General features: G+C 37.0%; 1 pseudogene; it reads left to right on the top strand.

The window, feature by feature from the left end:
* Positions 1-2519: 2519 nt before the first annotated feature.
* On the top strand, positions 2520-15126 carry LOC122926041 (annotated as a pseudogene).
* The last annotated feature ends 1421 nt before the right edge of the window (positions 15127-16547 follow it).

Raw genomic sequence — 16547 nt, 5'->3', positions numbered from 1 at the left:
GAATACCCACAAAATTATAGCTGTATTTGCAGCGTAAATTGCACACTGAATAATGCTGCAAAGGCACCAGATGTAGGATATTGCCAAAAAAGGGTATTTTTTTTTAAAACCAGATTATTATTGCAGTATTTCAAGCTTAGATTTGAATGTCACAAAAGCACAGATGCAGTGCTAGTGCACTGAGCTTGCATAAAATGGCCTCCGCCGCCCACCTTACTACCAGATGGATAAAAGTAATTTTTCTCTGCCACTGGAGTCAGGGCAGGGTAAAAAGATTGTGCACTGCACCCATACAACTAAATCTATGTAGATCGCTGAGTTCACTTAGAGTTCTGATTAAAGATTCTGTCCTATTCTCTCCCTCACAGCAGCAGCATCCTCTCCTTACACTAAGCACAGCAGAGTGATGTGCAGCGCTATGTCACTCCAGCTTATATAGAGGCTTTGTGACATGCTGCATTGGCCAATCAAGGTGTGATGGCTTCTAAGGTCACACTGTTAAACGCTTGTTGATTGGCTGCTCTGCTGCCTTTCAAAAAGCGCTAAGAAATTGCGAAACATCGAACCCAAACTTTTACTGAAATGTTCGGGTTCGGGTCCGGGGTCCAAATATCCTAAAGTTTGGTACGAACCCAAACTTTACAGTTCGGGTTCGCTCAACCCTACATAGTTAGAACATGTGCTATTTTTATAGAGCAGGTTGTTATGAGTATGACAATACCAAATATGTCTCATTTTTTTTTGTTTCAATTTTACATAATATAGCATTTTTTAAATAAATTATGTTTTTGTGTCTTTTTCTGAAAGCCATATTATTTTTAATTTTTGGGCAATTATGTTATGTAGGCGCTCAGTTTTTACAGTATAACAAAAAAGAGAAAGAATACCGAAACAGGAGCCGCACATCTAAAATATAGCAAATGTATTCAAGAAGACAGACACAACACAGAATAAGTTATATCGCTGTATACAGCAAATCAAGGCCATGTGAACCATATATCAGCACATGCCACCCTGGCTCACCACAAACTCATAGACATGCCCCCACATCAATAAGTATATGACATTATAAAGTGCTTGTAATCCATCAACAATGAATAAAAGCTCAAATACTTAACATAGAAGTAACATGGTGGGGGGTATGCGTGGCGGTCAGGAAAAGAGCCCAATGCATATCGCCAGACTTGCTGACCCATGATCATATATATATACATAGTAATCAAATAATAATAGTCTATACCTGCGTATCAGGTCCCCATGTGGAGAGAGGGGGCGGCGGCCACCTCGTTAACATGGAGGAGGAGAGAGGAGAAGGAGGTGGACGGCGCCTCGGGCCTTCAAAGAGCACATGGATATGGCTAATGGAGGACGCCACAAGCAGACGGCGACCGGACGTGCTGTCTGCCCATGCGTACAGTCGAGCCGGCATGTGCTGCGTTCATATCACCGGATGCAGCAAATCGTGCAGGCTCAGAAGACATTTGCTGCATGTCAGCAGCCAGAGGTGACATGTGGAGGACAGGGAGGTGGCTTGGAACTCTCAGGTGTCTGCGATCTTCCAGGAGGGTGGAGATTTGGAGGATGGTGGTGACTTTAGGGCCTTGAGTAATGAGCTTACTGATGCACACAAATTATTCTCCAGGGTATGGTGGAATGTTGAGAGCTTAGAAGAATATGTTAAATGCAGTATTATCCCCAGGGGCCTCAGGGTGCAGACATTTCCTGCCTGGGAGGTCACTCCTGAATTCAGGAGCACCTGGGAACAGGGTCTATCCCAATGTTCCAAAATCCTTATGGGCATGCTCATTGAGCACAATAAGGAATTGCTACGCTCGACAAAGCAGAGATTAGTTGGTTTGGAGGCGAGGTTGGCCTCACATGATAAAACAAAGGTCAAAAACTATTATATTAAATTAAGGGAAATATTGGACAAATATGACAAAGAAATAATGATGGGGAAGAAGTCCAAATTCCAACGTGACAAGACTGACTTTGAAAAAAAACAGGCTTTCAAGTGGAAACATGCAGGGAATATGCGTGGTCAGGGTAGAAGTAGCACCATGAATCCATCAACAAGAATAGCTGGGGGTCATACTGATCCTAGCGATCAGAGTTTGAGTGAGGGTGATTTTTTATCAGAAGCCAGCGACGACGGAGGTCAAGGAGGGGATTACGCAAATCCAAGAAAAAGAGGACCCCAACATTGCAGGGGCAACAACTACCCACTCTTCCAGAAGAGACGGCTACAACAATGTTAAATGACAACTTTGCTTTAAACTTTTATACACCCAACCATCAATATTACAAACCTTGGCGGAGGACGAACGTGGGGTATTTATGGACCTGATTGGACCTCCTGCGGGAAAACGAATCAGAAACAGGCCAACAGCACTTTTGTCATCAAAGAGGCAGACAAGGGTGGAAACGTGCTCCTATGGGATATGGATCTATACATACAAGAGGCGAATCGACAGCTCAAGAACAGAACTTTTTACATACCCTTACCCTCTGATCCTACAATGGTCTTCAAGAAGAAATTTGACCAATTATTGAAATCAGCCCAGGACATGTTTATCATTACCAAAAAGGAGCACCAATTCCTTGAGGGTTACCATCTTATGTACGGGACTCTCTCCACTCGATTGAAACGTTGGAACAAGTGTCAATCACCTCTGACGTACCATTGGTGACCTGCGACGTTGAGTCTCTGTACACGAATATTGCGCATAAGGATGGTATCAGGGCCACTACTTATTTCTTGGAGAAGTCAGCCTCGGGGGAGCTAGCCCACCACCCCTTCCTGGGCTCCAGAGAGACCTGTGTTCAATTCATCGACACACTGAACAAAAATGATCTGAATATCCATTTAACGTACACCATATCGGATGATACAGTGGACTTTTTGGGTCTGAGACTACGTAAGGAGCACGAACGGATTGTTACAGCCCTCTTTTGAAAAAGTACGGCTACCAACAATTTGTTGCACTATCAGAGCTTTCATCCAGCCCATATGAAGAGAGGGATACCAAAAGGGCAATTTCTCAGATTGCGGCACAATTGTACCAACTTAACCGACTTCAGGACAGCTTCAGCAGATCTGACATCACGATTCCAGAAAAGGGGTTATCCCAGGAAACTTATATCCCACGCCTACGAGGAAGCTAAGGGCACTGATCGAATGAAATTATTCACCCCGAAACCAAAAACTAGGGATGATCATAGGTTGATGCCCCATATGGATGATAAGCCGAAGATCATTGCTCGTAAGGCACCCTCACTCAAAGACCAACTTGTACGCAGTCACTTTCAGCATCCTACACGGGGACTAAATAGAGGCATCAAATTGAAGGGTACACACCCTTGCGGCCAATGCAATGTCTGCCCATTCATGCTGGGAAAGGACAACTTTATAAATGATGCACATGCTTTTTGTTACCTGCACGTGATTATCTGGCCTCTTATCCTGGGCCTGCTGGATTATCCCCTTCTCTGCATTTCAGTTCGGGAATGATCCGACTACTGCCTATTAGGAAGAATTTCACTGGACCACCATGGAAAAGGATTTCTAATTATCACCATCTGATTGGACATGTAGTGAATGATTCATTTGATACGTTTTACTTTTATTTGTTGTGTACACTTATTTGGTGTAGCACCTCCCTGAATGTTACCTTTTGTAATATCCTTCCACCCCTGTGGCCTTGGTGTGGGGTCCTGTGGGGGACGGCACGGAGCAATTTTCTCATCTAATTTTCTCTTTCTTCTCTTTTTATTTTTATTTTTTTATTTGTACAACATATTATGTGGAATAGGGAGGTATTCAGGATAGAATGATATATAATAAAATAATAATCAAATAAAATTTAGATTGAAAATAATTGTTAGATACATTAATATAAAAATAAAAAAATATATAAAATATAAAATATACAAAAAAAAATAAAAATGGCAATAAAAAAAAATAAAAAATGATAAAGATATAAAAAATAATAATAAAAAATAAATAATGAAAAATATATATCTTTAAATGAATATTTTTAATAAAAAGAAAAAATAAATTTTATACCAAGAACATAAATAGATAAAACTAAATATTAATAATACAAATTAAATATAAGAAGGTCGGGGTAAGGAATAAAAATGAGGCACGTGTGTTTAATCACATAATTTTGGGTGAAAATCGTGCAGTTTAATTAGCATATCAAGTCTAATTTGACTGATGTTAATTCTGAACATGAATTAATCACAGGATAAAAATATAGGGTTAATTTAGGGCTTTGATGGGGCCTTTCTATGCACCAATGAATTATATTTATTTATATTATTCTTCACTAATATAATTGATCCTCTATTAGATTATTTGTATGGATCACAATTCAATTTTTCACATTAGTTTGTTTCACTTTTGTTTTTCATCATTGTTCACAAATGGGTTTTCCTATGTGTATCTCTCTGTTTATATATTTATACCCCTTTCTATTTTGATTTATTTTCTGAATACCTTGAATCCTGTAAACTAGTATTGGTACTAGGTCTCATATAAGGACTCTATCTATTAATTATTGCCCGTATATATAAATGTTGTCCTATTCTTTGTATGTCTATCTTCTCTTCTATCTCCGCTGCCGTGCGGTTGCCCACAGTATCCCATGCACATGCGCAAACCTTCGTTCTATTTCCGTTATGTTACCTCCGGCTGCTGACACGCAGCAAATGTCTTCTGAGCCTGCGTGATTTGCTGCACCCGGTGATTGGAACGCAGCACACGCCGGCTCGACTGTACGCATGGGCAGACAGCACGTCCGGTTGCCGTCTGCTTGTGGCATCCTCCATTAGCCATATCCATGTGCTCTTTGAAGGCCCGGGGCGCCGTCCACCTCCTTCTCCTCTCTCCTCCTCCATGTTAACGAGGTGGCCGCCGCCGCCCCCTCTCTCCACATGGGGACCTGAGACACAGGTAACGACTATTATTATTTGATTACTATATATATATATATATATATATATATGATCATAGGTCATTTAGGACCAGGCACTCCTGAGGAAGCCAGCGATACGCATTGGGCTCTTTTCCTGACCGCCACGCATACCCCCCACCATGCTACTTCTATGTTAAGTATTTGAGCTTTTATTCATTGTTGATGGATTACATGCACTTTATAATGTCGTATACTTATTGATGTGGGGGCATGTCTATGAGTTTGTGGTGAGCCAGGGTGGCATGTGCTGATATATGGTTCACAGGGCCTTGATTTGTTGTATACAACAATTTTTACTTATTCTGTGTTGTGTCTGTCTTCTTGAATAAATTTGCTATATTTTAGATGTGCGGCTCCTGTTTCGGTATTCTTTCTCTTTTTTGTTATATTGTGCATTGTATACCGTGAGCCGGCACTCTTCCTCTATCTTTGGCTGTGCCCCCATTTTTTGAATTGCATAGTTTTTGCAGTATGAGGTGATGTTTTGATTGGTACTATTTTGGAGTACATACTACTTTTCGATCATTTGGTATTACACTTTTTGTGACGTAAGGTTATTTTTTTTACGGTTTTCACCTGACAGGGTAAATAATGTAGTATGTTTATAGAGCAGGTTGTTACGGACGCGGCGATACCTAACTTTTTTTTTATATATTTACTTTGGTTTTACACAATAAAAGCATTTTCAAAAAGCCATACTATTTTGGGGTACATATTACTTTTTGATGATTTGGTACTTTTTGTGATGTAAGGTGACAAAAAAAAGAATTTTTTGGCATGGTTTTTATTTCATTTTTTTACGGTGTTCACAAGACGGGTTAGCTAATTTGATATATTTGTTGAGTAGGTTGTTACAGATGTGGCGATACCTAATATGTCTGTTTTTTTAAATATATTTCGGTTTTAAACAATAAAAGCATTTTTGAAACAAAAAAATTATGTTTTAGTGTCTTCATTTTCTGAGAGCCAAATCTTTTTTATTTTTGGTGACAATTGTCTTAGTGCTATGTGAAGGCAATTAGTGCCATGTGATGGCAATTAGTGCCGTAGTGATGGCGATTTGATTGGTATTATTTTTGGGTACATATGACTTTTTGATCACTTGGTATTACACTTTTTGTGATGGAAGGCGACAAAAAGGGCATTTTTTAGGCCTCACACTGCCATCAATGCTATTATTACAATAGAGGGAGGGGGGGGTGCACACTGCCACCAATGATATTATTACAATAGAGGGAGGGAGGGGGGGCGCACACATTGTAATTCAGGACGGATCCGTTTGGCTCCGCAAGGCCAGGCGGACACCAAAACGACTTTTTTTTCATGTCCGTGGATCCTCCAAAAATCAAGGAAGACCCATGGACGAAAAAACGGTCACGGATCACGGAAAAAATACTGTCGTGTGCATGAGGCCTAATTGTTGTAGGTAGATGTCACTTGTTTAGTGGCTACAACATATTTACACAAGCGGCATCTATTCAAGCCTCATTTGAATAAAACCCTTACAGTAAAGCCATTTAGTGGGTTTGCTGGTCTTAGAGGAATACATAGAATACCATGTTGCCTAGGGTTACACCCCATCTTACCAAGAACCTACACCTATTAGATAATATATATTTTACTTGGGGATCATAATCTAATATAGGTATTTGGTGACCAAGGAAATAATGTGATTATACTCAAGAGAAAACTCAGTTGAGAATATAATACATTCATTGCTTGATGTTTGCTGTTTATTTTTATTTTTGCTTAGCAAAAGGGTCCTATTTTTGGTGTGGGCGATATTCATGGCACGTTTTATCATCCATACGGGGTATCCCCATTCTTTCAGATGATTACTAATGGTGATGCACTCTCTTTCAAAATTTGCATCAAGGGAACAGGCATGGCGTGCCCTGTTAAATTTACCTACAGGTATGCTGTGGATAGTCTCCTTTGGATGACAACTATCGGCAGCATGTATAGTATTACGAGAAGTCAGTTCATTATATAGTTTAGTAGTAATTTTATTACTTGTATCATTGCCTGGTAAGGTTAGGTCAAAAACTGTAATCAGATTGGGGTGAATAGCATGAGTAAACCATAAGGAAAATGGACTATCATTGATTTATTGTCCGAAGGCTGGTATGGAGGCCACAGGACCATGACAGATGATGAACAGGTCATCAATATAAAAAGAGGTTACCCTCAGAGTAAATATCGCCTTTCTAAAGCCATGTCACAAAGAAAATGGCTAGCAATAGGTGAAAATCTGGCACCCATAAGGCAGCCTTTTGTCTTAAGAAGAAAACATATTATTAAAAGAAATATAATTATTGGAAAGCAAAAAATCAGTGACTTCAAGTATATATATTCTTCAAGTCTACAGATAATCACTATATATATGAAGGTGGGATGATAATGCAGAGATAGCAGCTGAGGGGAAAATGGAGGAATACAAAGCCTGGACATCACAGGTAACTTACGACCCACAAGAGTCCCTATGGATTTCATTCATGGCGTTCAAAATGTTTTTACTGTCTTTCAAAAAACAGGGAACCTGTGCAGCCAAAGGCTGAAGGTGACTGTCCAACCATTGGCAGAGCTTCTCAAATAACGACCCTGAGCAAGATGCAATGGGGCGGTATGACAGTGCAACATTTTTATGAGATTTAGGAAGGGTTTGCTAAACATAGAGACTCATTTTCCTTATTGCTAATGGCTGCAATAGAAGATCCTTCCTCTAAGATTCGTCTGAGTGCTTCACTAAGATCCTTTGTTGGGTCTCTATTAAGTTGGCGATATATTTCCTTGTCCTATAAAATGTTGGTAATAGCTTGTTCATAAGACCCCCCAACTTCATGCGAGTGCACCGCATCTAACTGACCTAAGGACCACTCGAAACCAGTGTACCCAACGGAGCCGATCTGAAACCTAGCCTGAAAATTGGCATCTCTGGATCCAAACAAGCGGGACCACGTGCAGCAACCGCACTGCCAACAAGTGACGCACATTAACAACTGCTGGATCCACCTAACCGCAAAGAGAAAAACCGAAAGAGGGTTTCGACAGACGGCTGAGGTGTTTCCGAATCAGGAGAACCCTCCAACATTAGTAAGAGTGTTCCTGAACTGACTGTTGTTTCACTGCTGGATTGATCTCTGACCGTAAGCGGGACGCCGCTGGGTCAGTGACGGAGCAACTTTGATTCTGAATATCGAAACCACTTTTTAACATTTTCATGCTGCTTTAAGTTGGTTATAACACCTGAGGGATCCCAACTTGTTACATCCAGACATTTATATTGTTTATCATTTGCAATGCATTTTTAAATTTACAAGTATTTATTTGATTCATTACTATTGGAGTTTATTATCTATTCCTCCTGTCTATTGTGGTCGCAATGAGGCTGCTAGTCACCAACATCATCTGCAAGTGACCACTTTGAGCCTCCTTTCGGTCACAAACACGCTTGATTTCCACTTGAATGCTGTCTAATCACGTGGCAGTTACGTAAATTTATATTGCTGTTAAATCTATATTGCTGTTTAATTATTCAAACTATTTTAACTACTTTAATAAATATCAGTTACCAAGTATCTTAGGTGTGCCCAATCATTCCCTCATATTTCTGCCTTTTTTAGCAGCAGGGTGACGCTGCAAGATTGTGAGCACCCTTTTTGGTGTATCAGCCACCCTGTGCATCCAACTAACCTATTGTTCTGAATATGTCCTGTTTTAGTTGTGTGGTGACTGTGATGATTTTGTCACATAGTTCAATCAGGTGTATACTTTCATACGTTACTATTAAGTGCATAAGTTCGTATCACTGAGAGCATTAATTTCTTCTATTCAGTGATGGTTATATTTAGCTAAGGATTTTTGTTAATCTGCATAGGATTAAAATCAAAAATCTGTTTGACTTTGAATAGTCTATTTTGTTCATTAAAATTCTCTGATGCAGGCGTACACCTTAAATTCTCCATGGACGAAACCAAAACTAAGACCTTATTAAACTATCCGAGATATTTAACAATGGAATAATATAAAATAGCATTTTTAAACGGTGGGAGCACGATTCAGAATTATGTGATTATTCTTTATAATTATTTTTTATTGGTGTCTGTCCACATTATGTTACTGAAAACCATTTTCGTTTTTCATGTATTTCTGGGCTTTCTTCCATAGTCTCTATAGGCACAGTTCACTGTTCCATTCTACAGGTGGATACAACTTAATAAAATGGGAATGGTTGGTGATATTAACTTCCTGTTTGTGGCACATTAGTATATGTGAGGGGGGAAACTTTTCAAGATGGATGGTGACCATGGTAGCCATTTTAAAGTTGGCCAATTTGAATCCAACTTTTGTTTTTTCAATAGGAAGAGCGTCATGTGACAAATCAAACTTATTGGGAATTTCACACTAAAAACAATGGTGTGCTTGGTTTTAACATAACTTTATTCTTTCATGAGTTATTTACAAGTTTCTGACCACTTATAAAATGTGTTCAGCATATGCTGTGAAGATACGAGATGTGCAGCACCTGAAACTGTGGATACTGGAAGCCTGTGCTAACATTTCTCCTGCGGTGTTGCTATCAGTGTGTGAAGAGTGGGAGAAGAGGGTTGCATTGACAATCCAACACAATGGGCAGCACATTAAACACATTTTATAAGTGCTCAGAAACTTGTAAATAACTCATGAAAGAATAAAGTTATGTTAAAACCAAGCACACCAAGTTGGATTCAAAATGGCCAACTTCAAAATGGCCACCATGGTCACCACCCATCTTAAAAAGTTTCCCCCCTCACATATACTAATGTGCCACAAACAGGAAGTTAATATCACCAACCATTCCCATTTTATTAAGGTGTATCCATATAAATGGCCCACCCTGTAGATTTTCCAAAGAGTTGTTCTCCATGCATGCCTTGCTTTTCTGCATTTAAACTAATTTTATCTTTGATGTATTATGCCATGACTAAGGTCTCCTCTGCCGGAAACTGGTCAACACAATGTTTTTAATTTGTTTATGTCCTGAGATGAAAAAAACATTTTTTATGCTTATTCTCTGAGTGCTAAGCAGACTACTCTTTAGACAACGTGTTTATCCTGGGACCCAGCCCTGTGTTCACTTATGGAGGTGAGCTTAGTCTATCCTACGTTCCTACCCACTGTATACTATTTGCATAGGTTGTCATATATTATTTTTGTCATAGCATATATAACTAATTTAAAAATGTAACGGAAAACAAATATTTAAAATAAATTGGTTGCTTAATTTATTTTCCTGAACTTAAATGCCAACTTTGGTATCTTTAAATGCAAACTATAGTTCAGTTTCTGAAAAAAAATTCTTTGTATAGCAATTAAACATTTTATCACTAGATGTCACTCTTAGAAATATTTTGTGAAAAATACAGCTTATTATCCATTTCTTCACTGTGTTAGATTTTACTGCTTCTGACTTTTTATTTATTTAAAGGACAATCTCCTTCCATATAAGTAATATTTATTTCTATAAATACCTATTTCGACAAAAGCTTGGATTTGTTTTCATCTTACAAATGACTGCTGATCTAATACTATTCCAGCTGCACTATGTTGTACCTGAAGAATCTAAGCATGGAACATTTGTTGGAAGATTAGTTCAGGATCTCAGAATACATATCAGTAATATCAACTCTAGGAGATTGAGAATTGTTCCAAAAGATGGCACAAATTATTTCCAGGTAAACCTGAACAAATGGTATATTATTTGTGAATAAGATTGTAGACACGGATCAGTTGTGTCCTGAGATAAGCAATTGCACAGTGCAGCTAGAAATAATTGTAGATAAACCTATACAGATTCATCATGTTAATATAGAAATTGAATATATTAATGAGAACTCTCCAGTTTTCTCTGCAAATGAATTAAAACTGTCTATATCTGAAGTGAAGCTACTTGGATCTCACTTTCCTCTAGATGGAGCAATTGACCGAGATATAGGTACAAATTGTATTTGTAAACAAATTACGAACTCAGTGCAAGTGGATATTTTGCATTTGATATACACACATGGAATCAAATCTGTTCAGCTTGTGCTGAAGAAACATTTGGACAGAGAACAGATTCCTTTTCATAATTTAATAATGTTTGCATATGATGGAGGTAAACCAGGATTAAGTGGCACTGCACAACTCCTTATTGTAGTGCTAGATGTCAATGATAATGCACTACTGTTTAGTCAGCTATTTTATCTAGTCAGCATGATGGAAAATGCTCTTGATGGGACTATTGCAATCACATTGAATGCAACAGACTCTGACCAAGGACAAAATGGGGAAGTATTCTATACATTTAATGAACCAGTATCCCAGCAGGTGTTATCAGCTTTCAAAATAGAATTGGAAACCAGGATTATTCGTGTTGCTGGTGAAATTGATTATAAGAAGAAAAATGTATATGAAATTCAGCTTGCTACTATTCATAAAGGGCAAATAGCCATGACTGGGCATTGTAAGATATTAGTTAATATCATATATATGAATGACAATACTCCAGAGATAGTGGTGACATAACTCAATGTCCCAGTTCCTGGAGACGCCTTGAAAGGATCAGTTGTTGCAGTCATCCGAGCCTATGATAAATATTTCTGGTGAAAATGGGAGGGTTAGCTGCCACATATCCAAAAATCTGCCATTTATAAAAACTCCTACCTTAAGAGAATATTTTTCATTAATGATAAATGTACAACTTCATAGGGAAACAATACCAGAATATGAAATTGGAATTATAGCTATAGATGAAGGTTCTCCTAAACTTTCAGTAACTAAAAATTCTAGTAAATGATGTTAATGGCAATCCACCAACTTTTTTATTCATTAATCCAAAGAATGGGAAATTATTTGCACTTATGTCCTTTAACAATGAACAGGTTGCGCAACTTCATTGTCATATAAAAGACATAGATGCTGGATTACCACCACTTAGCAGTGAAGTGATGATCTATATATTGATTGAAGATGTTAATGATAATGCTCCATATGTTATTGCTCCCTTAGCAAATATTGACTCTGAAATTGCAGAACTTGTCCCAAGATAAGGTAAATTTGCGTATTTTGCGACTAAAATCAAAGCCATTGATGCAGATTCAGGCTACAATGCTTTAGATTCTTATGAGCGTCAACCTTTGGAGTCAGATGATAATGAACACAGATTGTCCTATATACTGAAAGATAATGGAGACCCAGCAATGTCAACAACAATTACTGTTTTCCTTGTATTTGTGGACCCTGGTGAAGATTTATCAAAAGAAAGAAAGAAGAAAAGATATTGAGCTTCCAGAGGAAAAAAAAAAGACTTGATTCTGTCTATTTGTTTAATATATAGGGTATTCCTTATTACATTGATGAAATATACAGTACTGAGATGGAATAAATATGCCCAGGAAATTAATGAACTAAAACAAAATAGAATGTGCCCTAGTATTGTTGGGAGCTGGACTTACTCTCAACAACTTCAGTATAAACTCAACTTAAATGGCGTCCCACCAAAAAATTATTAGATTCTTTTTACTCCAAGCTTTCCTCAATCATCATTAGGTTATGCAAATTCTAATACTGGAAGCTTGGCATAAAAAATTCAGCATTGGTATGTGATCAATATACAAAAAAATGGTTATATCTATCATCTTAGTAGCAGTGGAATAACAAGGCCTATAGCAAATACTGGAATGGGGTTGCTGGTTTCTGCTATGTTCTTTACATTTATTGGCTTTTCTTTCATTATATTGGCCTTCTTTAAAACTCAGAATTAACTTATGATGCTACATAAGTTGGACTTCCTCAATTGCTGGGTCTAATAGTAGCTAATATGCTTGTTTCTGATTAGAAATTAAATAAAATATTACAATATATTTTTTTTAATCAACATTGATTTTTTAAGATAGTCTTTGAAGGATATGAACACATTTGATGCAATGGTATATGATATTGGAGTAGAGACTAGCAGAAAATTGGTATCTAAAAATAGTTTTCATACAGAAATATTTATTTTTAGCAGTTCAACATATTTATATATATATATATATATATATATATATATTTTTTAGCTGGAATACCAAACGCAGTTCATTGATAGTGATGAGCGGCAGGGACAATATTTGAATTTGAGATATTTCGCAAATATTTTGTTGAATATTTGGAAATTCGAATATTCGTTATATTCTACATTCTTTTTTCTTACTCAAAAATAGGCAAGGTAATGATCGAGTAATATGCGAATATTAAGTGATCAATACAGGCGTGGGCCAAAAACGAATATATAGCACTAGTGCTATATATTAGATTTTAGAATATTTGTCATTTTTTCCATCTGAACATATGATTCCTCCCTGCTTCGCAAAACCAGGGAGGAATTATTATTTCAGATGGAAAAAAATTACGAATATTCAAAAAAACTAGTATATAGCACTATATTCAATATAGTGCTATATATTCGTTTTTTATAATATTTGTCATTTTTTTCCATCTAAAGTCATGATTCCTTCCTGTTTAAGTTGCTTGTGGGCCAATGACTCATTGGCCCACAAGCAAGAAGCAGGGAGGAATCATGTGTTCAAATGGAAAAAATGATGAAAATTCTCGAAGTTGCGATATTCGAGATAAAAATGTGCTTTTTGAATATTCGCGCTCAACACTATTCATGGACTACAGTGACACTGTTTTGTGAAAAAACAGACCTTGTCTAATAACAGACAAACCCTTTTAAAGATGGGCCTCTTAAAAACAACCCCTTTTTATATGCCCTAATGGAGGACATTTAACTCAATTTTATACCTAACCTATTTCACAGTAAGTCATTCAAAAGAAAAGCTAGGATAAAAACTTTACAGCTTCTTTTGGTAATAATAGCTGATAGCTAATGATTACTGATGAACCTTTGTCAAATCACCAAGAGGGGGTGAACTTAAAATGATATTGTTAATGAGATAAAACCTTTGATGCTCCATGAGTTTTAGAACTATTATGTTTTTAGTTCATAAATAATGACAATTGGATAATGACAAATCCATACAGTGCTTGAGTACTGTGATTTGTTCCACTCTTCTATCACCTAATAACTTTTCTTGCATTGTTTACTAGAGTGCTTTTCTATATATTATTACATCATTTATGCACTTAGCTTTAGCTTTTAAGGATATGTATAATAGTGATTGATGATTTAGTATTTTTTTATATTTGAGTTGTAAAACCTTTTAAATATTTAATAAATTATAATTTACAATATTATTATATATGGCAATTTCTATTTTAATTTAAGACATACAAAATATGTTAAGCAAGGATTTAGGATTTATAGCATTTAGCTTTTAAGCCAAATATGTGAAAAATCACAGTCCTACAACATTTTCATACCTAAGTTATCTAATTATGACTGTCTCCTGAAAATGCAATTATTAGGAAGTTTTGCTTATTACACAAAAATGTTAGCAATTGGTAACACACAGTGTGATATGTTTGCATTCGTCATGTATCTTATAGTTACAAATCCTTCAACTGAATTTGAGAAAATCACAATATCAGCTATGAAAAAACAACACAGTACAATATAGACTGATCTCTATCAAGTTTTAAATAGGATATCTCCCTTGTCTCAGTATTATTTTTAAAAATAATAATGCTACTTATATCGTAGAACATCATCCAGTATATTACTTGTACCAGAAATAATAGATGTCATACTTCTATACTTAACCTCTAATGTTCACTTGTGATGAGTGAGCATGCTCGGCCAAACTGCTGTTCGGCTCGAGCATCGCTATGTTCAGTAGATCCAAGTGCTTGGCTGAATAATTCGGGTGCTTGAATACAATTTAATACAATGGAAGTTAATGGGAGAACCCCAGGCACCCCCTGTTCGGAAGATAGGAGGTGACTGGCTCATAAAAAAAGGTTAGAAATTGATGGAAACCCCATCAAAATGGTTTGGCAACAGCATTAACACGTTCAGGACCTTGGACGAGAATACTCATCCTAACATTGAGGTACTTAAAGCACTAGGATGAACAATTTCGTCCTGCAGTTAAACTGTCACTGTGAGTAAACACACAGTTGATAAGAACTGAGCTACTTGTAATTATCCTTCTCTAGTGCTGAGGAGATCAAAGCTGTGGATTAGCCTGCTCAGCTGCAGAGTTAACCCCTTCAGTACTCCTCACACATCCATAGCCCTTCCTTAGTGCTATGTTTGGGGAGCTGTGTGACCAGTGAATTTCATTTACAAAATGATCTAAGCATGAGGTAGACATATGGGAAATGTAAAGTAAACTATTTTAGGAGGTATTACTATCTGTTTTAAAAGCAGAGAAATGGAAAGTTTGAAAATTTTTGGTAAATTTGGTATTTTTTTATAAATAAAAATGAAATATTTTGACTTAAATTTACCACTGTCATGAAGTACAATGTGTGATGAGTAAACAATCTCAGAATGGCTTGGATAAGTAAAAGCGTTCCAATGTTATTACCATATAAAGTAACACATATCAGATTTGCAAAAAATATCCAGGTCCTTAAGAGAATAGTTGGATGTGTCTTAGACTCCTACTATGTACAACATACAATAGAAAACCACACTAAAGCTATATACCGAAAGCCAGGTATGTACAAGCCATCCACCTATCCATGAGACAGATAACAGCCAGCATACCTTACAATGGCAGCCTCATACACTGAGATATTCCAAACCAGCTCTCATCTGACTGAGAACCAGTAAACCTCAAATTTATTTTGCATCTGTTGGATAGCTTGGGTGGACCTGCACACCTAGATAAATATCATTAGGGCGACAAAAAGTTTTCTGATTGTCATAAAATAATATTCAATAACCTTTCTATACAGTTTTGTCATGTAAAAACTCATTTGCATAAACATGGGCACATGGGAAAGACATGCAAATGAACAGAATATCTCATGAACCCTAATAGAGGGCGCTGTTCATGAGTAATGATTCATGAGTCATAATTACAGCACCCTCTATTAGTTGCATAGTGTTATGACAAGACTATTCACTCACAACAGCAAATAGTTTTGTCATAACACTATGCAACTAATAGAAGGCACTGTTCATGAGTCATGATTTATGAGTCATGACTCATGAACAGCGCCCTCTATTAGTTGCATAGTGTTATGACAAGACTATTCGCTGAGATCATATTTGAAAAACAAATATATAGCAATATAGCGACTATTATGAAATAATTATGTAGTAAGTCAGTGATAATATCTGACACTGGAAAAGCTGGTAATAACTCAGTGTAGATCACGAGTTATTACCCAGCTTTCCCAGTGTCAAATATCATCCTAGTGTAGATCGCAAATATTCTAATTGCAAATTTTTATCTCGAATTTTCCATGCAAAAGGTTACGCTAATAAGTTTGTCAAGCTTGTCATAAGACTCAGTCTAATATTCTTGTCAGAAGACTATGAAACCAATAGATAGTGCTATTGAGTGATGAACGGCGCCCTCTATTGGTTTCATAGTGTTCTGACAAGAATATTAGACTTGTCATAAGACTGTGAAACCCAATAGAGGGCGCTGT

The sequence above is a fragment of the Bufo gargarizans genome, chromosome 2 (assembly GCF_014858855.1).
Source record: "Bufo gargarizans isolate SCDJY-AF-19 chromosome 2, ASM1485885v1, whole genome shotgun sequence".
Lineage (NCBI taxonomy): Eukaryota > Metazoa > Chordata > Amphibia > Anura > Bufonidae > Bufo > Bufo gargarizans.
The sequence above is the reverse complement of the archived record's forward strand: the minus strand, read 5'-3'. Positions and strand labels throughout refer to the sequence as shown.